This window comes from Myotis myotis, unplaced genomic scaffold (genome assembly GCF_014108235.1).
Source record: "Myotis myotis isolate mMyoMyo1 unplaced genomic scaffold, mMyoMyo1.p scaffold_m19_p_7, whole genome shotgun sequence".
NCBI classification, from domain to species: Eukaryota; Metazoa; Chordata; class Mammalia; order Chiroptera; family Vespertilionidae; genus Myotis; species Myotis myotis.
In genome coordinates, this window is record NW_023416379.1 from 47,171,108 (window position 1) to 47,198,122 (window position 27,015).

General features: G+C 40.4%; 1 protein-coding gene across 1 annotated transcript in view; it reads left to right on the forward strand.

Annotated features, from left to right (window-relative positions):
- Window positions 1–599: 599 nt before the first annotated feature.
- Window positions 600–27,015, forward strand: part of GPR63 (G protein-coupled receptor 63) — a 38,371-nt gene continuing 11,955 nt past the window's right edge. Inside the window, exon 1 of the mRNA XM_036318082.1 lies at window positions 600–796. The gene's annotated coding sequence lies outside the window, so the exon portion shown is untranslated. The remainder of the gene's footprint in view (window positions 797–27,015) is intronic.

Consider the following 27,015-nt stretch of genomic DNA (forward strand, 5'->3'; position numbering starts at 1 on the left):
CCAATCTAGGGACTCCAGCTGGTCTGTAGTCATTCAGTCTCCTGCGCTCCTGGGAGACCCTCACCACTGTATTGGAAATAGAGGACCAACAAGCAGAAAACAAGAAAGGAAACGCAGTTCTACTGGCTTTGGGGGCGCGGGCCAGGGTAGCGTCGTGGGGTAAGGGTAGGGGTAGGTGTATGTGTGTGTAGGGAGGGGCGAGGTGGGGGTGTCGAGGGAGGGATGTAGAAGAGACCCTAAAGAGGAGAAGGAAGGACAATGGGCGAGGTTGCAAGGGCCTTCGGTGGGGAGCGCAAGCCATGGGCAAGGGTAGCCCCGTGCCGGTCCCAGCACTTACCCCACCTTTGTCCTGGCTAAGGAGCCACCAGACCTGGCGGGGAGCTGGGGAAGCGGCTGGGAAAGGGCAAACGCAGGGCCCCGAGGGCGGCCTCCGGAATTTCTGCGTCTGCTCCCCACGCTCGGAACTTGCCTCCCCCGCCCCTCTCTCTCCACCCCTCACCTCCGGGCTAAAACGCGCGGGCGCCTTTAAGAGCGAGCTTTGGTTACCCCGGGGGCGGGAACCCCGGCAGATCGCGAGGCGGCGGCTCCCAGCCGACGCTCCCCACTTTCTGCTCCAGCCCCGGCCACCGCCGCCTGCCAGCCGCTGCCTCCTCCTCCTCGTCCTCCTCCCCCGCTGCCGGGAGCGCGGCTGTCCGCGGCGGGGAGAGAAGTGCTATGTCAGGAAAGTTCCGGGCGGCGCTGGCGGGGCCGCGCTCCCTGCGCGCTGAGGGCGCCCGCGCGCAGCCCTTTGTACGAGGTGAGGCTCGGCTCCTCGGACCCGGGACAGCAGCGGCGGGCGGGAGCCCCGGATCCGCCGCGTTGGGGAGGGTGTGCGGGCGGGCGGAGTGGGTGGCGATGGAGGAGGCTGGTGAGACCGAAGTTGGGCGGAGGAAGCTGGGTTTTCGGGGAGATATTTGCGGCTGGACTTGATTGCACCCGCCAGCGCCGCACGGCGGGGCCCGGCCGGGACTCGGTTTCCCCGGGCGCCCCGGGCGCGGCCTCCCGACGCCCCCGGCCCCGGCCCCTGCCGCCCGAGCAGCCGGGCCTTCCAGGAAAGGGGGGAGCAGGGAGGCTCCCGGAGCCCGATTGCCCCCGCAGGGCTCGCTCCCCGGAGGCTGAGCGCGGGGAGTGAGGGCGGGGATGGAACCCTCGTGAACTTTTACGCTGCGGGCGCATCGCCCCCTGGGGGTGAAAGTGCCCTCGTTGGCCCGGGTGGGGAGGCTCCTTGAGAGCCCTGGCAGTTCCCAGGGGTTGCCTCTTGCATGTGGGTGAGCTCGGGCGCTGGATGTCTTTTCTGTCTCGGTTGGTTTTCTGCTTCGCCCTGATTTTCTCGTCCTCCCTCCTCCGCCCCTTTTAGCTTTTGGAATATATATATATATATATATATATATATATATATATATATATATATATTTATTTAAAGGAAAAATAATCCTGTAGGCTCAGGGTGCTTAAAAAGAAAGAAAACACCCAACAATACATCTTTATGAAATCTACTCCCCAGGGCTGACCCGAATTTTCAAAGTGATCGTTTAGTTTAGTCCTTGATTGAGTAATTGAGTAGTTAGACTTGGTCTCTACACTTAGACATACAGGTAGCCCTGTAGAAGATATGCAGCTTTTGTTTTTTAATCAGCGAGGTAAGATGAGTTTTTAACCATATCTTTTTAAAAAGAGATTTTCTCTTTACTTGTTGATTTTCATGGTCTTAGATTAGAAGGCTCCAACTAATTTTAGGAGTACTGTTTCTAAGAATCATACATAAAACCTGATGTTTCTTGTATAATCTGACATTGCTTCTGACAGTTTTGCCCTTGGATGAGGTATGTAATACATGTAATTAGTTGGTGAAATATATAAGTGCATTTATTATGCAAATAGGTAAGTTCCCCCCCACCCTCACCCCCATGTGTCCTGTGGGTGACTGGAGCCCATTTTCTCACAAATGTCTATTCCTGGTTCTGTCTTCTTCACTTATATTGTGTATGCCTGATGTCCGGTACAAATCAAAGGTTCTGATGAAAAGTCACTGCATTTTGTGAAGTGTTTGTTGTATAGCCCAAGTTTTAGTGACATAATTGATTACATCATCCAGATTATTTTGAAAAATAAGAATAGAATGTGGGGACTTGTTTAAAGAAAAGAGTATCATGAAGTATTTAATCGAGTACTTAATCAAGATGAGCATTTATGCTCTACATATAATTTTGTGTGTGAATGCATACTACCAACATAGACAGGGAATATTGTGCAGTGGAGAAGTTTTGAAAGATAATTATTCCAGAATAACCATTAATATTATAGCATTTTATTTGGGATGTAGATTTTCATAATGGAGCACAGTTTTGACACTCTGCTGTCAAATATACCAGAACTGAAACTTTATGAAAATAACTCACAATCTCAAGCATTTTCTGAAAAATTTCAGCAAACTGAACATTCTTATTAAAAAAATTTGCTTTGGAAAAGTCACACACTTAAAACCCCAGTTGCAGTTATCATTTTACTTTAAGTTTGCTGGAGTTCAGGCAAGTAAGTATTGTATTTAATAAGAATTTGGGTTTCTAAGGTAGATGTGATTTAGTTCCCAGAATTTATTGATTGATATGAGTGCCTTGAGATTTTGTATATGGTTTATTTGATTTGAGATGATTGCCTTGCAAGTGATTCTTTTTGAAACTAAATGTATATATATATCACAATATGTATTCTAAAATCCCTAGCTATATCCGTCTAATATATATAATAAATAATATATTTATTATGGATAATATATATAAAATATATAACAGCATCTATAATATATACTATACTATATATAAAATATATAACAACATCTCTAATAATAAAAGCATAATATGCTAATTAGACCGGACAGCCAGATTACCTTCTGGACATCCTTCCGGACGAAGCCAGGGCTGCGAGGGCCAAGGCAGCCACTGCAGCTGCGAGGCCCTTGTACAAATTTTGTGCATTAGGCCTCTAGTATAATAATAAAAATATATAACAGGGGAAACTTCAGGGACTTGATAATACACATGCACTGAGAACAGCAGGTCTAAAAGATCAGAGGCTAAAAATAGAGCTTGTCATTTCTTCAGCATTTTCATCAATATCAGTTAAAAATATTATGTTTTCCAATATGTTCTTGTTCTTGCACAAAGCTTGGACCCGGTAGCCTGTGCCAACAATGCTAATCACATACTTATTGAAATGGATTGAATTATCCCATCAGTGAATGATTGAATCAGGCCTTTCTTAACCTTCAGTAGAAGAATCCTTAGGTAAAATTTAGCTTGTCAATGTAGTTTTCTTCTTTTAACACTTCAAAAATGACCTTCAGGTCATTCCCTGTTGGTCTGGGCTTAGAGAATAGACCTCAAAGACATGCAAACCTTAGAAACATTTTGATATTCCAATTTGCGAAATGATATCCTAATTAGTTGATTTGAAAGAGGTATCCATTAATGCTTGGAAAATAATACCTATATTAAAATTTTAAGAAGTTGAATGAGCATAGAAGGAGAAATTTAATGTTACATGGAAATAAGGGTCAAGAGAGGAGTTTTTGCCTGGAGGGTGTTAGGTAGGAAATTTGAAGTTGTGGGAAAATTGAGCGTGTTTGTAAGTGATAGAGCAGTGAGAGTAGAGATTGGAAGATTGAAGATAAGGGAGGGATAACAGAATTCGTATCTCAAATATTTATTTTTGTAATTTTGAATGTCCACAATTTCTTTGCTATTGTCCCATAAAGAGGTGGAGACTAATTATCTTCCTTTTTCCTAGGGACTGAACTTAGTGATTTACTTCTGAAGAATAGAATGTGGTAGAAGGGATGCTATGTAATTTACATGGTAAGGTTAGAAAACAAGAAATAGCTTTTTCCTGGCTCTCTCTTCTGACTTTAGCTATTGAAACCCATTACCATGCTCTGAGGAAGCCCATCCCACATGGAGAGGACACTTGTAGGTATTCCCACCGAGACTGAACTAACAGCCAGCATCAACTGCAAGACATCTGAATGTGTAAGACATCTCAAGTGTGTGAGATGTGACTCAGCCAACTCTTCTGAGTAGGAACCATCTAGTGAATGTTCAACCTCAGAATTATGAGTTGTTAATAATAATAATAAATAACTTGTTGTATTCCACTAAGATAGGAGAGGTTTATTGTGTAGCAGTAGATAGCTAGGACATTTTTTGAGTATCCACTATGTACCTGGCACTCTATTAAAGACAGCACTTTTTTTGTAACATATAAAGATGTTCAATGTCAGATGTTTTCTCTGTCCTGAAAGAGGTTTAAATCTAACTAAAAAATTAATTGCATAATCCTATAATATATGTACAATTTCTACAATAAACTTGCTCAGTGGATGAGAAAAACAAACAAACCTATAATACAGTCTCCAATCTCTACAATTCAAGCTTTGAGCTATTTCTTACCGCATTCTACTGCTGAATCTGCTATATTTCAGCATATGTATGAAAATTAGAAATGAAGTGAAATAATTTTTAGATTTATTTTTGCTTTCATTTGCTAATATTTAGCAGAAATGTGTGTATATTTGCTACAAATGCCAGTTACTTAATGCATGTAGAAATTTTTTTGAAGCTTTGACATGTATATATTTATGGTGATTTCTTTGTTGTTTACTTGAAATAGTAACATGTTTCCCAGAGTTTAGGTTGGGTCTCTTGGGCTCTCAAAAAATAACATGTGAAATGCTTTTACTCTGAACCTGAGATCACAGACCTGCAGAACTGATGGGATCTTGGTCAATTATAGTTTCAAGTTTCCTGGGAATTTTCTGTTTAAGGTCAGATGTGGCCCTAATTTGAACTGGATAATCCACGAAATAGATACTTTTGCAGCCACAGAACATGGAGAACATTCCAAATAATTTGCAGTGTGGGCTGCCCAACATGGTTTTAGTGTTTAGTTGGCTTGAGGCAGTGTGCCATGCGTGTAAAAAATGGTTTCTGAAGCTGACAGACAGCAAGCTGTTTCTGTCTTAGAGTTTGACACACAGGATAAAGTGCCGTTTAGTTTCTATGCCAGTAAGTATGGACAAGATTGGTAAAAGTAATTTGTTTCCATTCTGTCTATATGACAGAAGATTCAGAAAACTCAAGCATGAAACTCTAGCTTAATATACTGGGAAAGGTCATTCATGTTAATTAAAAATATAGTCAACAGTTGGAAAGTTGGATTTTATTATAGTTTTCAGGTCTTGGGCAAGAGTGTATGTATATTTACAGGAGGATAATCTAGTGCTCACCTATTGAAATGAATAATACACTGCTATTTTCAGTGTTTCCCAGGCCCAATTTAGATTAAAAAACATCCCCAGCCAGATCCTCTATCAATCACTTGGCATACATGTTAGTCGATCCTTAGATAATTTTCAGTTGAAACCATTATGTGTCATTATAGTCATAAGGTTTACATGCCTTTTGAGGTTTTGAGCACAGCTTCTTAACTATTTTTCTCTCAATTGGCTTAGCCAAATTTATCTCTATCACTAGAACATTTGAAAAATATTGTAGGCAATTTTTTTTTTAATGTGAACACTTATAAGGATTTGCCTTGGGGAGGTGTTACAAAAAAAGAATTGATTCTTTATTCTAGCTGTTATCTTCCGAAGGGAGGTGCTGTCACCTCTTCCTATTTTTTTTTTTAAACAACAAAAATAAATGTATGGGTAATAGAGAAAGAATATTTATAGGCATTTAAAGATGCTTGATGTTTGGGTCTGAATAAGGGTTTCAACTGGAAGTTATGTAGGACTCAGTTAACATCTATGCCAGGTGTTGGGATAATATATGGTTGAGGGTGTCTGCTGCAGGTTTTTGTTCGTTTGTTTTTTAATCTAAGTTACTCCTGGAAGGATGTAGATTCAAAGGGAGTTGATGTGGAAAGGGGCAGTTCCAGGTATAGCATCCATTGCCTTCCAGAGGGGAAAATGCTTACCTAATAAAATTACTTGTAATAAAATTTATTCTTTTAATCATTTTAGCTTACTTTTTCCCATTTCCTCCAGTCTGTTTTCCTGCTCTATTTTGATTAACTTTTCCCAGTCTGTGATGCCTTTTAAAGTTTCACATTATCCAGCACTAGCAGAAAGTCTGTTTTTTAATTTTTTTCAGCTCATTCCCACCATTTTCTTCTTTAAACATTCTCCCTTCTCTTGAATTTTCGAGTTCTTTAAGATATTATGAGTTTTGGATTTGTTTCCCTTATTTTCCATGATAGGCTTTGGGTAAATTTGCTTCTGTTTAAAGGTATAATGATGTTGGGAACTTGTCATTTTTGTATCCATATTTCATGTATAATTGCTATTGTAAGGTTTCAAATCTTTATTATTTTGCTATATTAAATATTTGTTCTTATCATGGAACTAACACATGTTTAATATAGAAAATTTAGACAAGCAAAAAAACCAAAACCAAAACAACAAAGGAACAAAAGGAGAATTATACCCAGAAGTAATTATTGTTAACATTTTGGTGTATATTTTTAGATACATATAGAGAAATTCTATCTAATAAAAGGGTAATTGCAAATTAATAATCACTCTGTCACAAAGATGGCGGCGCCCATAGCCACAAGATAGCGGTGCCCAGTCCTCTCAGCCCTGCCAGAGTCCCCCAGTTGGGGGGATGGGTCGGGGGTGGCGGTGGCCACTGAGAGCAGGCAGCATGAGCCACCTGTCAGAATGCTTGCTTTGTCACTGTGGTGAGGAGGCTGCGGAGGGCCTCTGGGGGGTGGGGGTGGGGGTGCGGGAAACGCTTGCTTGGCAAGTGTTCTACGCCTAACTGCAGATGGGCCTCTGGGCCACGGAGAGCCTCTGGGCAGCTACTGGCGCATGGATTCTTGCGCAGGGCTACTAGTACTATAATATTTTAATATCTAAAAATGACACTGTATTATATCTATTTCTAATTTTCATAAAAAGATGAATAACATTGCATATAAAAATTTTAATATAACATATTTACCTTTAACTATATTGCAAAATGATCTTCTGTAACATTTTGAATACTGAATGGTATTTTATGGATGTATCATAATTTATTGGGAATATGCCAACATAACATCAGACAGATTTTCCTTTTTTCCCCTCTCCTCTGTAACGGTAAGTATCTTACAGTTCAGTTTTTATACACATCTATGGTTATTCCCTTTGAATAAAGCCCTAGAAGTAGAATTTTTGAGTAGTGATAAAAGGCACTGATGTTTTGCATTGACTTCAGGGCAGTTCATTATGCTTAATACAAAACCCACACACTTGCCCTAGCTCAGTGGTTCTCAACCTTCTGGCCCTTTAAATACAGTTCCTCATGTTGTGACCCAACCATAAAATTATTTTCGTTGCTACTCCATAACTGTAATGTTGCTACTGTTATGAATTGTAATGTAAATATCTGATATGCAGGATGGTCTTAGGCGACCCCTGTGAAAGGGTCATTCGACCGCCAAAGGGATCGCGACCCACAGGTTGAGAACTGCTGTCCTAGCTGGTTTGACTCAGTGGGTAGAGCCTCAGCCTGCAGTCTGAAGGGTCCCAGGTTCTATTCCAGTCAGGGGCACATGCCTGGGTTGTGGGCTTGATCCCCAGTGGAGGGTGTGCAGGAGGCAGCCGATTGGTGATTCTTTCTCATCATTGATGTTTCTATATCTCTCTCCCTTCCTCTCTTAATTCAATAAAAATACATATTTAAAAAAACCCCTACACACTTAATCAATAGTCTTCTTTAATTACCTTCTGTAGTTGGTGGGTCAGTATAATATGAAAGATTTGAGTTAGATAGGATTTGAACTCCGACATGACTGACTAAGGTAGTGATGGCGAACCTATGACATGCGTGTCAGAGGTGACACGTGAACTCATTTTTTTGGTTGATTTTTCTTTGTTAAATGGCATTTAAATATATAAAATAAATATCAAAAATATAAGTCTTTGTTTTACTATGGTTGCAAATATCAAGAAGTTTCTATATGTGACACGGCACCAGAGTTAAGTTAGGGTTTTTCAAAATGCTGACACGCCGAGCTCAAAAGGTTCGCCATCACTGGACTAGGGGTTCATCCAACTGAAGTAGCCCTAAATATTGACAAAGACTCAGCTGTAAGGTTCTGCCTCAGCACCTGTTCATTCATGCCCAGTCATAGCTGTAAATCTACTTCCACCTAAACAAGTACAACAGGTGATTGTAAGCCCTGAGGATGTTCTCCCCTTTTCACTTTCCGTCTCCTTACTATGCTGCCATCTGACCTCCTGCCCACATGCGCTGACACTGATGCATATACAATTGCTGTATGGTTGGATGAATAAACATTGTTTCCCATATAGTCATAGCTAAGATTTAAAAATATTCTGTTTCTGCCCTTTGCTGCCAACTCCTGAACTCTTAACATTTAGAAAAAATATTGCTTAAACATTTTGAGGTTTTGTGATTTTTTTTTATTATTATTATTATAAGCTGGTCACTTCCCTCAGAACTTCATGGTAATTTTTTTCACGTCTGGATGAAGGCAAATTTCTTCAGAGGGGGAAAATATTTTGTTTCTGATACTAATTTAGGTTCTCTACTGACCTGGGCACATTTTAAATCAAATTTGTGCTTGACATTTTTTTTTTGGCTTGTTTTCTTAATCTCAGAGCTACTTTATTATTATACATTTTGGGAGGGAAATTCTTTTTCTTTTTGGCACAGAGGAACTTATTTCTTGTTCACCTTTAATAGCAAATGTGGCCCTTTAATGTCCTGGTTGCTGTTGGGTTCTTCTGACAAATATTATAATTCTGTAATCCTAACTCAAATTATTTACATTTAACTATACTAGAGAAACTACTTTGTTTCTGATATTACAAAAATAAGATACTTTTGTTATTCAGGTTAATGTGCATACCTTAGCTAACCACTCTAGGGTGTTTGAAGAGAAAAAGCAGACATGTATGTGTCAAGATATAATGGCAAATGCTTACTTTTCTTTTCCCCTTTTAATTCTAATTTTATGATTTACCAATTTCCTCTGTTTGGGTTGAAATCTCTGTTTGGGTATTGGTATTAGCACTTTCTCCTCCTAAGCCCTAAGCATCATTTTGTTTACACTCATTTAGTATTTGGCTTATATTTCGCTCTTTAGGGAGTTAGTGCAGGCATCTTATTTTAAAGCATTCAGTTACATACGTTTGTCTTTCTTCAGATTTCTGTGCTTTGCCTTTAAAATGGTAGTAGGGAAAGTAAAAGCCACCCATGGGCTTCATTGCCCTAGTTTATATTCTCAAAAGTAAGTTAAAAGATGGCAAACTGCAGGGCTCTTCTGGGTAGGTTCATTTTTGAGAAGGAGGAATTCTGTGCTTTTTTTCAAATGGTTACATATTGATAAACATCTTAAGAAACTTTTAGTTTTTTCCTATTGTCATTGTAACATATTCAACTTCTTTCCTTTAACCCTACATGATTTTGATACATGGTTTAGGCTGAGTTGTGATGATCAGTTAAAATAGAAAGAGTTTAAGAACTTCAGCATTTACAGCTCTCAGTACTTAGTTACTGTAGATTAGCTATGAAAACTTAGGTACAGTGGAAAAATGAATCCAAATTAAAAAAAGACTAGCTTGATTACTTCTGGATAATTATTTTATTTATCAGGTGATAATTATCCATGTTATAAAATTAAACCTTTACTATTTTCTGTGCTCTTTTTAGGAAATAGTTTTTCTTTTGCATTCTGAGTTTTAAAGCCATTTTTCATCTTGATCTTTTCCCCATTTCTGAAGGTTCAAAGTGAATATTGCATATTTTCTTTAAAACATTTCTTTGCTAAAAAACAAACAAAAAACACAGAAAACCACATTTCTTTGCTAAGGCATGATTTTTTGTGTGGGGAGGCAGGGTGACTATTGGGAAGTGATCTATGTAGTACTTTGAATGGCAATTGTGTGACCCTTTTACTAGAATGAGTCTTCCCCATTGTTGGATGCCCTGCAAACTTGATTGAAAATTAAAATTTAGAAATAATACAAATGGAAATAAAGTTGGCTTTTAGGAGACAATCATTTTTATGTATGAACTCTTCTCAATAACAGGATTTAGTAGAAACATTTTCTTGAATTTAAAATTATTTGTCAACAATTTCATTTTAGAAGATTTTCTTCAAGACCACATACATTTTGTAAAATTTTACTTATTTTTGCAATGAAAGAGTCCCGCTTCTTGTCATTATGAATTTATTTTACCTCTTACTCCCTATAATTTACTACTCCTACCTTTTCCCCACCAAAAAAACAAAACAAAACAAAAATACAAAATAAACTATAACTTCACAACGAAAATATATTAGCTTTTAGCTTAGTACTTTAAGACTCATTGAGTGGATAATGTACAGTCACCAAACATGGATTTAGAGAATATTGCAAGAAAATATAGACACATATATGTGAGGAATTATGTTTCCTTCATTTTCTATTCTTAGAGCATCCTGAATTTTTCTTCACAGCACACACAACATGGTGTATACCAATGGTTATTTTATGTTCCTAGATATGTTTATGTACGTTTGGTATGAGTTGGTTTTTTAAAAAATGTATTTCATTGATTTTTTTACAGAGAGGAAGGGAGAGGGACATAGAGTTAGAAACATCGATGAGAAAGAAACATCGATCAGCTGCCTCCTGCACACTCCCTATTGGGGATGTGCCCTCAGCCAAGGTACATGCCCTTGACCGGAATTGAACCTGGGACCCTTGAGTCCACAGGCTGACGCTCTATCCATTGAGCTAAATTGGTTAGGGCTGAGTTGGGGTTTTTCAGAGAAATAAAGCTGATAGGAGATATATATGAGTTTTTATAAAGAATTGGCTCACATGTTTATGGAGGCTGAAAAGTCCCATGACTTGCCATCTGCAAGCTGGAGACCCAGGAAAGCCTAGGGTGTATTTCTGAGAACTGGAGGGCCGGTGGTGTAAATACAGGTCGAGGGTAGCTGGGTTTGTTCCAGCTCAAAGTGCAAATTTTCCTTTCCTCCATCTTTTGGTTTTATTCGGGCCTTCAACAGATTGGATGATGTCCATCCACATCGGAGAGGGCAGTCTGCTTTACTCAGTCTTCCAATTCAAATGCCAATCACATCCAAAACACCCTCACAGACACACCCAGAAATAATGTTTAATCCAAGTGCTCTGTATTCCAGTCACGTCAACATGTGAAGTTAACCATCACAATGAGTATCTCCAGTAGAGTTGTGAGTTACATAAGATCAGGAGATATATCTGTTTTGTTTTTTATTCTATGCCTTGCTCAGTCAGAAGCTGGCTTAGAGCAGGTGCTTAATAACTATTAAGGGAAGGAAATAAATAAATAGAACTGAGTGTATAAGTCAAGTTTTAAAGTTTATGTCTGAGATTTAGATAATGTCCATTGATAGTATGGTTGAAGACTGAGGATCACAGCAAAATATGCAAGTGCTATCCATTGGCACATGATTACTGTTGACCTTTTCTCTGTCGTATCTAGTGGCCATTTTGAATACTAAAAATAAAGTCTAATTCATAAGTTTTTGGATTCTTAAGTATTTTAAATATGACCTTTTAGATTTTTCAGAGTCTTTCCAAGTTAACCAGAATTATTTTGACCATGGCAGTGAATCAAGGTCAAAACTGATTTGCCATTATTTCTGAGGATGAGTCAACGCTACTCTTCAATCATATTTTGAAATGCTATAGTAAGAGCAGAAAGATCTTTAACTCTTTGCTGCTTCTCTTACATTATTTTTTAGCTTTTCACTCAAGAGAACATTTGGTACAGTAGTTCCTCCTTACCTGCAGGAGATATGTTCCAAGACCCCCAATGGATGCCTGAAACTACAGGTAGTTCTGAACCCTATATGTACTACGTTTTTTTCTGAACATTCGTAACTATGATAAAGTTTAATAAATTAGGCACAGTAAGATATTGACAACAATAACTAATAACAACAATGATAACGTACTGTAAGAAAAGTTATATGAATTGCCAGGGCTGACCGGCAGACCCTGAACGACAGATGAATGATTACTGTGACACATTTATGTGAAAGAGGCTAAGGGACTCCTTGGCTATCGCCACCAAGTAGCCCTGTTTACCTGCCTCCTTTGGCTTTTATTGGAACAACAACTTGAACTAAAATTAACTATTAGATACTATCAGCAGGGTAAGCATCCTTGAGAAAACACATGTGTCCTTTAAGCAGGACATTTTGAAGTCTAAACATAAAGATTCTAGTAAAATACCGGGGGATCGGACTTGTTTGGAAAAGTTAAGGTAGGGGCTGCCTCAGAGGCCCCTGACCTTTCGGAGAATCCTCCTTATAGACATTCCAACCAAGTCCTGTGCTTCCCCACAATGAATGTGGCCTCCTCTCTCCCCTCTCAAAATATCTTACTGTACTAACTCACTTTTTCACTTAAAGGAAACACTTAATGGCTTCTCTTTGGCATTGCCAGCATCACTACTCTTGTGCTTTGTGGCCATTTTCAAGTAAAATAAGGGTTATTTGAACATGAACACCGAGAGACCACAACGAATGATTTGACAATTGAGATGGCTACTAAGTGACTAATAGGCAGGTAACAAATACAGCGAGGATATGCTGGACAGAGGGATGATTCATGTCCTGGGAAGGATGGAGCAGGAGAGTGTGCGATTTCATCACATTACACGGAACAGTGTGCAATTTAAAATCACAGTGAGGAATCTTGAATTATTTATTTCTGGAATATTCCATTTAATGTTTTTAGAGAAAAATTGTGTATAACTGAAACTGTGGAAAGCAAAACTGTGGATAAGAGGGGACTAATGTAAATTCCATATATCTTTTATGTTTATTGGAATTTGCTATGTAATGAGTTATATTTACATGTGACGGGGCCAAGGATTTTAGCATCTTTATTATTATTTACTTTTATTGATTTGAGAGAGAGAAGCATCAATTTGTTGTTCCACTTGTTTATGCATTTATTGGTTGCTTCTTGTGTGTGGGGTTGAACCTGCAACCTTGGTGTATCGGGATGACGCTCCAACCAGTGGAGCTACCTGGCTAGGGCTTAGCATCTTTAAAAAAAAATATGTACATGGTTGACTATTGTATATCCAGGTTATTTGAGGTCTCTGGTAATCTCATTAAGGTCTTCTGATTTCACATTCTATGAAATTTCTATTATACCACACGAGAAGATGTGTCCTGTTGATGCCAGAGAGGTGAGGTAGTAAGGTTGTGGGGTAGGGAGTCTTACGCACTGTCTTTTGCTAAGAGATGATGCTTGAATCATCTCAGGCAGTGACATTGCCCAGATGTGTAGGAAGGAAGAGGACACCATGGTGTAAGCATATGTATCCCCCATTTGTTCTTAGTAGACAGATAGCATGTCATATGACTCCAGCAACTAGCACAGTGCCTGGCCCATGTTGATATCCTGGCTACTTTTGTTGAATTAACTGGGCTGGAGCTCTCAGGGCAGTCACAGTCAGGAACAAAAGGTGTTATTATGAAAAACATGTAAGCTGCAGTACCATTGCCCTGGAGGCATAGGACTAAACTGGCATGGATGCAGCGGACTGTTTCTAGAAGGTCTAGGAGGGCATATGTAGACTTCCACCATGTTTGAATCACAGAAAGAATAAAGAAGCCACATCTCTTTTGTTCTGAAAATAGACGATGGAAAGTCACTTTTCTGAAATAAAGGGGGCAGAAGCTGGAGTGGACAAGATCAGAGGAAGAGAAACAAAGGTATGTCAGAATCACAGTGTGGAATCTTGAAGTGAGGAACAGGTTTAAATTCCGCTTGGAGGAGGTGTGGAAAACAGTCACGTGCAAGGGAGACAGGGTAGACTCTTCAGTGTCACAGAAGTGCTGGTGTGGTGGAGGACATGGTTTTCTTTTCTGACTGCATAGAACTGCTGGCTCATGTTTACTGAGCACTGACTGTGAGTCAGGACTTAACATTTGCTGTCTCATTTAACCCTTACAACACCTTCATGAACTAAGGCACACTGTGACCATCTCCATTTTTCTGACGAGGAACTGACAGATTAAGTAACCTGCCCAACGACATAGAGTTTGAAAATGGCAACCAGGTGCCCTGACCACGGCTAAGGTGGACACAGTGGGCATCTGGAGAAGAGCATGGAAGTGCTCAGTGGGAAGTGTATTGTGGCCCTGAGTGACTTTAATATATATATATATTTAATTGATTTCAGAGAGGGAGAGAGAGATAGAAACATCAATGATAGAATCATCGATCAGCTGCCTCCTGCACGCCCCCTACTGGGGATTGAGCCCACAACTCGGGACATGTGCCCTTGACCGGAACCTTCAGTCCACAGGCCAACGCTCTGTCCACTGAGCCAAACTGGCTATGACGCCCTGACTTTTTATTTCCTCCAAAGGACATGCCAAAGTCATTTCTGGTAAGAGGCAATGGACAAAGAGAGTATCAGCATTTTTAGAAGCAATACCATTATGATGGTAAAAAAATCTTTAGATTTTATTAGATAAACTTACTTTAAGGCCTTGGAAACTTTCATTGTGCTAACTTTATGACTATTAATAAAAAAATTACATTTTTAATCCTCTTGGAGGTAGGCATATGGGATCAGATGGGTTACGGAGTTGCTAAAGGGAAGAGTCTTAAAAAGTGGAGTGGCAAGCTGTGCTGTACTCAGAAATTTAGATGACTCTAAAGCTGTTTAAAAAATTTAAGAAAACCCTCTTGCTGAATAGCAAAAAAAAAAAAAAAGGTAGTTTTTTCCTTTAAAAAAAAAATTACATTGATTCTCAGGGGATGTTTGTGGGAACCAGAAAGGTAACCTAGAGATTAATATGAAAAGATAGGAACTGTACTGTTATATTTTAGATTAGTAGGTAAATAATTGGAGGAAATATAAGGTACTTTAAAAAATAGTGACTAGATAAATTAATTACCATATTGAAATTTTGTGCTTTTAGGGATATTCTCTACTCATAAGCTGTTATGCCCTTTGCCAATGAGAGTACATTTCTTGCATAATAATAACTTGTCTAAAGGATAAGGTACATTTGAGTAAATCCTCCTGTAATTAGTTTCCAAATTTTTAAGTATTATGTTATGTTCTTCCTATGGACAATAGGCATGATGAGATAGGTAGGAAAAATGCTTATTTTGTTTTCTTAACATCTTTTCTAAGGAGTAGAGGTTGTTTCTTTTAAATGAATATCTCTTATGATCATTGAAAAGAAACAACACATATTTATAATATATGAAAATGTTCTTCAAGAAGAGTATTTTCTTGAATATACAAAAACTACTCAATTTATAATATTTGGAAAATATAGAAAAGAAAAAATGTATCTTTTTATATTTTGATGTGTTTCCTTCTAATCCCTTTAAAAAATTTTAAAAACATAGCAAGAGCATACTGTATGCTCATACAGATTTGTAGTCTGTTATCTTCACTGAACAGGCTTGTGTAATGTTTTGTGATATTACTCTTTAGAAATAGCTCTAATGGCTACACAACATTCTATTATATAAGTCACATAATTAGTTCAATCTCCTTAATGTGAACCTTTAGGTTCCATATTTTTGCTTTCATGTACATGAAATTTTTAACAGCTTTATTGAGATACTAGTGCCCCAGTGCACGGATTTGTGCACATTGAAAGGAAACTAATTAGAAGGTGGCTGGCGTGGTGGGACTGGGTGAGACAGGCTGGACATGCCCTGGAGCCAACCTCCCGTGGTCCCTCCCTGGCTGGCTGCACCTGGGGTGGCGCCACGGCTCAGAAGGCGTCTGCAGAGTGAGCGGGTCCCTCCGGCAGATGGGGTCCCTCGGCCTGGCCTGTGGGGATCTGGGCAAAACTGGCTCTCTGACATTTCCCAAGGGGTTCTGGATTGCGTGAGGGAGGTTCTCGGGTGATGCACTCTAGAATCAGCTCCCTCCTTTCTGGTTCCGGAGTGTGTCACCCGAGAACCACTGCTGCCAAGTCACTAGCTCGGCAGCTCCTGTGTTGAGCGTCTGCCCCCTGCTGGTCAGTGTGCATCATACCTACTGGACAGTTGGATGGTCGCTTAGTCTTTTATACATATAGATATTTAACATAGTATAAAACTTAGCCATTTCAAGTGTACAGTTCAGTAATTTTACTAAGTGGTGCAATCATTACCATAATCAATTTAACATTTTCTTTCCTCCATAAGATCCCTTATGCATGTTTATAGTTAATTCCCCCTCCATCCCTAGCCCCAAGCAGCCACTAACCTACTTTCTGTCTCTAGACAATTGCCTTTTCCGAACATTTCATATGAGTAGAATTATATGTGGTTTCTTGTGATGGGTTTCTTTTGTTAACCATAATATATTTGAGATTTATTCATGATGTTGCTTGTATCTGGCCTTTATTTCTTTTTATTGCTGGACAATATTCCTTTGAAGAGATACAACATCCTATATAACAAAAGGGTAATATGCAAATCGACTGAATGGTGGAATGACCGGTTGCTATGATGTGCACTGACCACCAGGGGGCAGATGCTCAATGCAGGAGCTGTCCCCTGGTGATCACTGTGCTCCCGTACGGGGAGCGCTGCTCAGCCACAAGCCGGGCTGATGGCTGGTGAGTGCAGTAGCCTGCCTGCAGCAGCACTAAGGATGTCCGACTGCAGTCAGACATCCCCCAAGGGCTCCTGGACTGTGAAAGAGCACAGGCTGGGCTAAGGGACCACCTCTCCCCCTGAGTGCACGAATATCGTGCACCAGGCCACTTGTATATCCATTTTCCAGTTGATGGACATTTAGATTGTTTCAAACTTTGTGCTATTAAGAATAATGCTGCTGTGAACATTCATATGCATACATTGTGTAGACATACATTTTCATTTCTCTCTTGGGTCAATACCTATGAGTGGGATTGTTGAGTTTCATGGGAGATTTATGTTTAACTATTTGAGAAACTGCCAAACTGTTTTCCAAAGTGACCCCACCATTTTATATTCCCACTAGCAATTTTTGAAGGTTCCTATTTTTCCATATCCTCACCAACATTTGTTATTGTCTGTCTTAATTATTATAGCTATGCTAGTCGGTGTGAAATATTTCATTGTGGTTTTAAAATGCATTTCCTTAATGAAGGATGTTGAACATCTTTTAATGTGCTTATTAGACATTTGTATATACTAGTTGAAATGCCTATTCATATATTTTGTCCATTTTATGATTGGGTTTGAATATTATCTATATACTAGAGGCCCAGTGCATGGATTCGTGCACTGGCCTGTGCCCTCTCTCAATCTGGGACCCCTGCAGTGGTTCTCAACCTTCCTAATGTCGCGACCCTTTAATACAGTTCCTCATGTTGTGGTGACCCCCAACCAAAATTATTTTTGTTGCTACTTCATAACTGTAATTTTGCTACTATTATGAATCATAATGTAAATATCTGATATGCAGGATGTATTTTCATTGTTCGCGACCCACAGGTTGAGAACCACTGCCTTAGGGGATGTTGAATTGCCGGTTTTGGCCCGATCCCAGCAGGCCACGCCGAGGGACCGGGGCCTCTAGTTAAGTTATAAGTGTTCTTTGCAATTTCTGGATACAGGTCTCTTATTTGATATGTGTATGGCAAATACTTTCAGTCTGTTGCTTGGCTTTTAATGTTCTTAATTAGGTCATCTGAAGCACAAAAACTTAGAATGTTGATGAGATTCAATTTGTCAATTTTTTTCTTCTATGGACTGTTTTTCAGTGTGATATCTGTGAATTCTTTGCCTCACTCAAGGTCTGGAAGATTTTATATATAGCATTTTAATTATTTGAACTTTTAAAAGGATATTACAAAGTATTTTTTAAGGATAGATCCTGAGAACTTGAGCTAATTAGAGGCCGGTGTTTGGTTGTTATGAGGGCTCTTCAGTATAGGGTTCATGCCTATTCCAAGAGTGAAGTCCTTCAGAAGTCCTTTCCCCCACCCGCCATGAACCCTGGACACTATCCTCCAGCCCAGCCGTGGGCAAACTACAGCCCGCGGCGTTTGAAATGAATAAAACTAAAAAAAAAAAAAAAAAAAGACCGTACCCTTTTATGTAATGATGTTTACTTTGAATTTATATTAGTTCACACAAACACTCCATCCATGCTTTTGTTCCGGCCCTCCGGTCCAGTTTAAGAACCCATTGTGGCCCTCGAGTCAAAAAGTTTGCCCACCCCTGCTCCAGCCACTTGAGAATGATAGACTGCTCTGCTCAGCTTCTCAGTCTCCCAGTTGCCTTTCTTAACTCAACTTTAAGTTTCTCAGCTGCTTGAAAGCCTTTCAGCTGCCACTTTTCGGGATTTCAGCGTCTCAGCTGCCTTGAGAAAACTTCCGAGCTGGCATTTTCGAATTGGCTCATACCTCCTGGGGAAAAGTGTCATGGAATGCAGAGCTACGTCACTTCTCCACACTTCCTTCTCCCTGAGATCACGGCCTCTCAGGTTCTTGCTTGGTAGCTCTTAGATGCCTTCAGATAGGTTTTTTTTTAAAAAGTATCCAGTTGTTTTGGTTGTTCTTGGTGGGAGCATTGCTCTGCCACAAGCTTGTGTTTTTTGGGGTTTTTTGGTTGGTTGGTTGGTTTTTGCCAGGGGAAGAATTCTCTAGAAATATTTTCTAAGGCAGTTGATAAAGCTTATTGAATTATTGTGAAGTTGCATTTCTATTGATGGAGTACTAGTTTGCCAGGATTACTTTCATTTTTTAAAAACCATTGAAAATTTGCAAGATAAAAAGGTAACATTGTAATTTTCTTCTAATTTTTCATTTTTATTCTAGCGAGACTGAATGCTATTTCAAACGATGGTTGGCACCTTTTCTTTATGACTTACCTACAATTCTTCATTATTTTTAATTGACTTTGAAGGACTGTGTAACATTGTCTGTAATAATAAATAAGAACTGATTCATCTGAAGATAAAAGGATTGTTATCTTAATGAACTTAAAAACAATAGCTTTTCTATTGATGTTTATAATGTGTGAAAACTTTTGAAGGCAAGGGTTGTATCTCCTTTCCTTTTGTATTCTTTCTTGGTACCTGCTGCATGGAATAGTCCATACTAACATAAAGCAGATGCATTCAAAATAATGCAGAGTTGGGAGCATTATGCTCATGAAGATTATTTCCTGTGTCATGCTATGTTCGGTGATTAACCACTGTGAACAATTTCTTTAGTTACTGATTTATATCATTTCTTTTAGGAGCATGGTCTCAAGTCTATGAGGCATCCCATTTTTGAGTCATCATGTTTTTTCTTACATCTATCCAAATCACTAATATGTGGGATCAAATTTTCCTCGGTGATACACCACATTTATGGGGGATAAGTATCTGTTTGATAAATCTCCACAAATGTAAAAGGGAATTGAATATCTTACCTTCCTCACACGAAGTGAATGTCATTCCTGTAAGTATCATACAAATGCTGAATACAGCAGCCTTCTCAGCTCACTTGGAAGGATTTTAAGTGTAAGGCGGTTTTAGACTGATGTCAGAGGTCTAAGGCATGCACATGAACATTTAGGAAAGCGAAAGCATTCTCCATTCACATAGTTTATACAACTCTAACCAACTGTTTGAATTTCTAGAAATTATCCAGACAGTTTAATTTTTAGTGAACATTATGAAAATAGTATCTGAGGATGAGGGATAGTGGAATTTTCCTTAGCATGTTAGGCATACTCTGGCTCTTTTAATTGTGGGAAGTGTAATTTTACTCCCACAAATGTGCTTGTTTTAGTCACTGCTCTAACTTTTTTAGGTCATTTCACCAACTTTGCATAAAAAAAGTAATGTCTGCTCTCATGCTGCCTCTAGCCCTCAGGGAACGGTGTTCTGAAGAAAAAACTGAAACCTTTGGGGAAGGCCGGTCTAAAAATAAAGTCCTCAACGTACTGGAACAGGGATGAGGCCGTTTCTAGGGACAGCATTTTCACACGGTAGATTGCTATCTTAAATGGAGTGAAAGTTCCCTTCTCTCTCCTCGGGTGATGAGGGCGGCAGCACAACATTTTGGGAAGAACAGGGACTTTGCAGCCCGGCTGTTCTGGGTTCCATCTCCAGCTCCCCCACTAGCTGTGTGATTGGAGGCAGGTCACAATCTGAGCCTCAGTTTACTTGTCTTCAAAATGGGGAAAATAACTCTGTCTTTAGGGCTGCTTGCCAGGACTGGCAATAATGTATGTGAAGGTCAGATTTATGGTGGGCATTTAAGAAATGGTAAATATAATTGCACATCTTAAATTTTTTCTCTCATTATGGAAGAAGACTTTTTTCCTTCCTAACGTGATGATTCACAGGATAGAGCCAGGTTACCTGGGTGCCGTGCAACTCCTAGCTCTGCTATACATTAACCGTGTGACCTTGGGCAAGTTACCTAGTTTCTTCCTCATCTACAAGTGGGGATGGTTATGATGCCCACCTTCTAAAGTTGTTACAAATATTAATATTTGTAAAGTACAAGAATAGTGTCTGGCTAATTTGTAAGCACTAGGTTAGCGTTTGATATGTAAAAGTAAACACTCAACACCAACATTAATTGGTTATCCTATATAATAAAAGACTAATATGCAAAATGACTGAACAACAGAACAACCGGTTGCTATGATGCGCACTGACCACCAGGGGACAGATGCTCAACGCAGGACTTTCCCCCTGGTGGTCAGTGCGCTCCCATAGGGGGAGTGCCATTCAGCTGGGCTCATGGCTGGTGAGTGCAGAGGTGGTGGTGGGAGCCTCTCCCGCCTCCGCGGCAGTCAGACATCCCCCAAGGGCTCCTGGACTGAGAGAGGGCACAGGCTGAGGGGACCCCCCCCCACCCCCCCGCCGCACAAGTGCACGAATTTCGTTCACAGGGCCTCTAGTTGTTATTAATAAAGGTAATAGGATTGAAAGGGAATTGGATTAGAGGCAGCATTGCTGCATGATGAATGATGGCTCACAGGTAGGAGGAGAAACAGGCACAGAGAAGTTTAATGAGATAAAAATTGGCAACTCTGAAGCTGGCACAAATTCAAGTGGCTGCTTTTTATTAATTTTTATTTTATTTATTTTTTAATTTAAATTCTTTATTGTTTAAAGTATTACATATATCTCCTTTTTCCCCCACTGACCTCTCCCCAGCCATCCCCACCCCCCAGCACATGCCCTCAAGCCCCCCCCCCCCATCTCTGTCCATTGGTTATGCTCATATGCATGCATACAAGTCCTTTGGTTGATCTCTTACCCACTGCCTTCCCTCATAGGTTGGACAGTCTGTTCGATGCTTCTGTGACTCTGGTTCTATTTTTGTTCATTAGTTTATGTTGTTCATTATATTCCACAGATGAGTGAGATCATGTGATATTTATCTTTCTCTTACTGGCTTAATTTGCTTAGCATAATGCTCTCCAGGCCCATCCATGCTGTTGCAAATGGTAAGAATTCCTTCTTTTTTACAGCAGCATAGTATTCCATTGTGTAGATGTGCCACAGTTTTCTAATCCACTCATCTGCTAATGGGCACTTAGGCTGTTTCCAATTAGCTATTGTATATTGTGCTGCTATGAACATAGGGGTACATATATCCTTTCTGATTGGTGTTTCTGTTTTCTTGGAACATATTCCTAGAAGTGGGATTACTGGGTCAAATGGAAGTTCCATTTTTAATTTTTTGAGGAAGTGCCGAAATTAAAATAGTTCAATGGAAAATTTGAAAGATGACTATAAGGGAATTTCCAAGAACACAGGGCAAAAGGGAGACAGAAAACTTGAAAGAAGTGCAAAGAGACAGGCTCAGTCAAGTTGGTTTGATATTTAAATACTTGGAATTCCAGAAGATACAACAGAGTAAATATCAAATACATAAAGAAGCTCCTCTTCTGCTCTGGGAAATAATCTTCAGACTGACGAGTTCTGAGGGCCTTGCCAAATGGATGAAGGCAACTTTAAATTCAGACCAATTCTTGTGAAATTTAAGAACATTCAGTTAAGGTTCCTAAAAGCTTCTAGAGAGAAAAATGAGATTGTCAAGTTCCCATTAGCCCTTGAGCACCTCTTTACTTTCCGGTATAATAAGGTACTTCAGCCTCATCATACTTTTCCGATCCCAGACCTGGAGCCAGCCATTTTTCTGAGGAGCTTTGGTTTCTTCTAATGGTGTTTGGAAACCATGTCCTGGCTACTCACTGTATCTGGAGTATGGCTTCTGACCCGTTAGTGCACAGACCTGTATGGGGAGGTATATAAATGTATCTGTATATACCTGTATCTTATGATGCATACAAAATGGTTTCGCCAAATATTAATATCACTACTAACAACAAATATGCTAAGTAAAGTTCAGAGTTTCTTTTTCTTAATTTATCTTTATTGTTGAAAGTATTACAGATGTCCCTCTTCTCCTCCCCCCCGCCCACCCCCATTAACCCACTCCCTTCCCCTCCCCAGGCCTTCTCTGCATTATAGTCTGTCCATGGGCTATGCGTATATGCAGGGAAGTTCATCAGTCAATCTCTTCCCACTCCCCCTCCTTCCCTCTGAGATTCCAGTCTGTTGAATGCTTTAATGTCTCTGATTGTTTTTGTCCAGTTTATTTTGTTCATTAGATTCCCCGTATAAGTGAGATAATGTGATACTGTCTTTCTCTGACTGGCTTATGGCTCCATCACTATTGCTGGACTGGGAGTGAGTAATGAGTGTGCTTCTCATTTACTGGTAAGGTGAAGGGCAGGCACTATCTCCACTCTCCTCAGGTTAGAACAGCACCAGCTGTGGAAGCAGAGCTATAGAGGTTTGGCAACCAAAAACAACCTAGCCAGAGACACCTGGATCAGAGCTTCTCTTTAATGTGCCTTGGAATTGCCCAGGATCTTTTTAAATGCAGATTCTGATTGAGTAGCTCTCGAACGGGATATTCTGTATTTCTAACAAGCTCCCAGGTGATGCAGATACACATGGTCCGCAGACCACACTTTGAGTAACAGTTTCCTAGATCAGCGGTTCTCAAACCTGTGGGTCGCGATCCCTTTGGCAGTCGAACGACCCTTTCACAGGGGTCGTCTAAGACCATCCTGCATATCAGATATTTACATTACGATTCATAACAGTAGCAACATTACAGTTATGAAGTAGCAACGAAAATAATTTTATGGTTGGGTCACAACATGAGCAACTGTATTTAAAGGGCCAGAAGGTTGAGAACCACTGTTCCTAGATAATACGCAGATTTGCAACTTTATCATTTGGCATTCCAAAGACAAGAAATAAGACAGCAACTGGCTTCATATTAAAGGCATATCCTTTCAGAGTATGAGTGAAATGGTAGGAGATAGAAGATGCAGGAAAAGGAGGAGGAAAGAGGAGCAGACAGCCAGTGCCTCGAAGTCCTGAGAGCTTCAGCAGCCTGCCCTGCAGGAAGTCAGAGCACTGGTGAGGGTGGAGGCTGAGGACACTCCAAGCGAGAGGAGCGGTCACAGCCAACATTGAAATAGCTCTGTTGAGGTGGGCCAAATAGCCACCGCTCCTCTCTGCTTTGGCCAAAAGCACAGGCATTGGGAACCTGCTGGAAATGTGTTCCCCAGTTCAGCAACCCCCAGGGACAACATGCATCCCATTGAGAAAAGCACACCTTTCAGAATCTGTCTTTCTGTAGTCTTTTGGGAGCTCTCAAGATGAACAGTTACAGACCAGTTATAACGCTCAGTGCGTTAGCCCTGTGCCCTGCAGGTCTGATCTGCATCCTTAATGACATCCAGCACAACTAAGAGGGTGGGAAAGTGACTAGTGCAGGTCCAAACATCTCTTCCATCTAGGTGGTAAAGTTCACTCAATCACCTGTGTTACCTGGGTCACTCAACTATAATGAATAATTCTTACAGAATGAGGTTTTACTATATTAGAATTTTAATGAGGAATGACTTTTTGCTTCCTTTCAAATACATTGAAAATATTTTTAGGATTCAAGTTAATTACTTTTATTACAAAATATTAAAAGCACATTAAAATGCAGAAAGTAAAGGAAAAAGCCCATATTCTACCTCCATTAACATTACTTTCAGCATTGGGGTGATTATTTCCTTTGAGCTTGTGTGTGTGTGTGTGTAAAGCACTTACACTTTATTTGCAATATTCTATTCCCTTTTTATAGCCTTCATAAGTGACACTTAAAGTGTCTGAAAAATGTCTTATTTAGTTAGTAGGCCCTTAAATATTGGTCATTTAGGTTGAAAGATCCTTAAAGAGCAGTCAGTATCTGTAATATATGTGGGGAAATGGGAAGTAAAAGTAGATGGATAGAAAGGAAATGTTCTTTCTTTTGGCATCTTTTCTTTCCTCTAGGTTTAAAGTTATCTCTAATCTTAAGGTTCTGTTACTTTATTAAAGGGGTTCAGAGATGGGCATTCCCAGGACAGTCCTGCGTGGAGATGGAGTGCTTGGCAGTCACATGACTACCTCCATGGCCCAGTGACCCTGTCCTTACCAGATGATGGGAGAAGGAGCAAGAGTCAGAAAACAAAATAAAACAAAAAATAGGTGGATATATTATAACCTAGGAGAGTAGAATTTCCTTTAGAAATTGTGTTCACGTATTTTTGGTGACTATTCTTTCATAACCTCTTGGCCCCTGAATTCCTATCAGTTATGAGTATGTTGGATCCCTCAGGTTTGAGGTGAAAAATGGTCAGCATTATTGTAGTTGATGGGAATCAATCTAGTGTTTAAATGATTAGGATTGTGATTTTAAAAATTCATCTGGTTACAGTTTGATGGGTTGATTTACGGGGGAAGGACACGACTGAGGAAGAGAGACCATTTCGGAGGCTCCCACCTGGACTAGAGACATGGTCATGGGGTAAGAAAAAGGGAAGCAGTATAGGAACTGCTTAGGAGGTGAAATGGGCAGGCTAGAGTGACTGGTTGGGTGTGCTGGTGGATGGACAACAAGAAATGGTGTTTTACTCCCAAGGTTGGGGTTGGAGTAAATAGATGGTGAAGTCATTAACTGCAATTAGGGTCTAGAAGAAAAGTAGTGGTAATAATTGCTTTTTAGATCAGTATCTCTTTTTCAGTGCTTTGATGTTTCTTAGCTGGGGTTTTCTAGAAACCATAGCCTGAGGCAAAGCTAGCCTACTGAAGGACTGTGCCTGGAAGTGCAATCTCTGGGCAGCAAGAGTGAGGGGATAAAGGAAGGGAGGCAGGAGGAAGGAAAAGCAAATGCAAGGGAGTGTGTTACTGATCTGGCCACAACTTCATTAGGTAAGTTGTCTTCCAGACAGACTTTAAAGAACTCTCCATAGGCCTGGTGGTCGGTCAGGGACGTAAGGAGGCGACATCCTTTCTGTCTCCTACACCCTCCCAGGCAAAATTCACACCAGGGAGTATTGTTAGACCTTCGCTCTTGATTGGGTTGAGGAGCCACCCTGGGCAGCCAGTGGAGAGGCGATCTCCTGCCCAACAGTGTAACCTGAGTTGAGAAGTGGTTGGAGGAGCCCCAACCTTGATGGGTTGTACGGGGTCAGATTTGGGCAATCAGCTGAGGTCCAGGGGCTTTAGGGAGGCCTAGGTGGCAGGTGGAACTGTGCACATATAGAGAGGCATGCCAACAGGCTCCCAAGCATGTTCCCAACTTCTCTCAACTCTGTTCTCATTTCCCAGTTTAGTTTCCCTTTTATAGTCTGTAAGAGCTTTTTAATGCTCTGATTTTTGTTATACTATTTTATTTTTATTACTCTCCAGGTTTTAATATTAGATTCATATTTCCCGAGTTTCTATGAACCTGATGCCTCCACTGACAGAATTTCTAGACTATATATATAGAAGCCCAGCGACCTGAACGGTGGAACGACCAGAGCGACTGGTGGCTGTAACGCGCACGGTGGCAGCCAACCAGCCTGATCTGGGCCCCAATCGGCACCCCTTCCCAGCAACTCCCCCATTAGCCCCCAACACCCCAATCAGGGGCGGGGTTGGCTGGCTAACCACCTGCAGCCCCCTCCCCCCTGCCGCCCAGCCTGATGGGCCCCCATCAGGGTGGGCTAGCCAGACCCCACCCATACACGAATTCATGCACCAGGCCTCTAGTAGGTTTATATAATTGTGTTCCTCTTTATTTATTTAGTCTGTTTGGGCTGCTGTAACAAAGTACCACAGATGGGGTGCTGGCTTGTATACAACAGACATTATTTCTCATGGTCCTAGGCTGGAAGTCTGAGACTAGGTTGCCCACTTCCAGGTTGCCGACTTCTCACTGTATTCGCTTATGACAGAAGGGGCAAGGGAGCTTCCTCATGCCTCTTTTAAAAGGGCACTGATTCCGTTCTTGAGTGCTCTGCTCTCATGACATAATCATTTCCCAAAGAGCCCACTTCCTAATGCCATCACATCAGGCCATTAGGTTTTCAACATATGAATTTTGAGGGGACACAAGTATTCAGACTAGAGCGACTCTGTGGTCAATACGCAGAGGACAGAAACCTGTCCTGACGGTCATATCCCACCAGGTACTTGTTTTATCTATTCCCTGTGTTTGCTTCTCAAATACACAAGATACACTAAGTGTTTCAGTAAAGAACTATGAAGGTAATACTGTACAGTGAACTCTTATTTTAAGGGTTTCATAACTAGGGAATAAAAGGAGGCATTGGGTTATGAGTATAACAGAATTTTTTGTTAGTGATTTGGTAGCTTTTGAGTATATACTGTATGCCAGGCTATTAACTGGGTTTCAGAATACAGTGCTGAGCAAAGAAATAGCACATCTGTGTCTTCCTGGAGTTTTCTCTCCAGACAGGATGGGTGGAGTGGGGTGGACATGGGCACAGGCATGAGTCAAGGGATGCCATGGATACTGTAAAATTATTGTGGGTCGAGTATTATCACAGAGAAGTACATGTTAAAATGAGACAGTAGAATAGAGGTGGGGATTGGCTTGGTTAGGGGACCA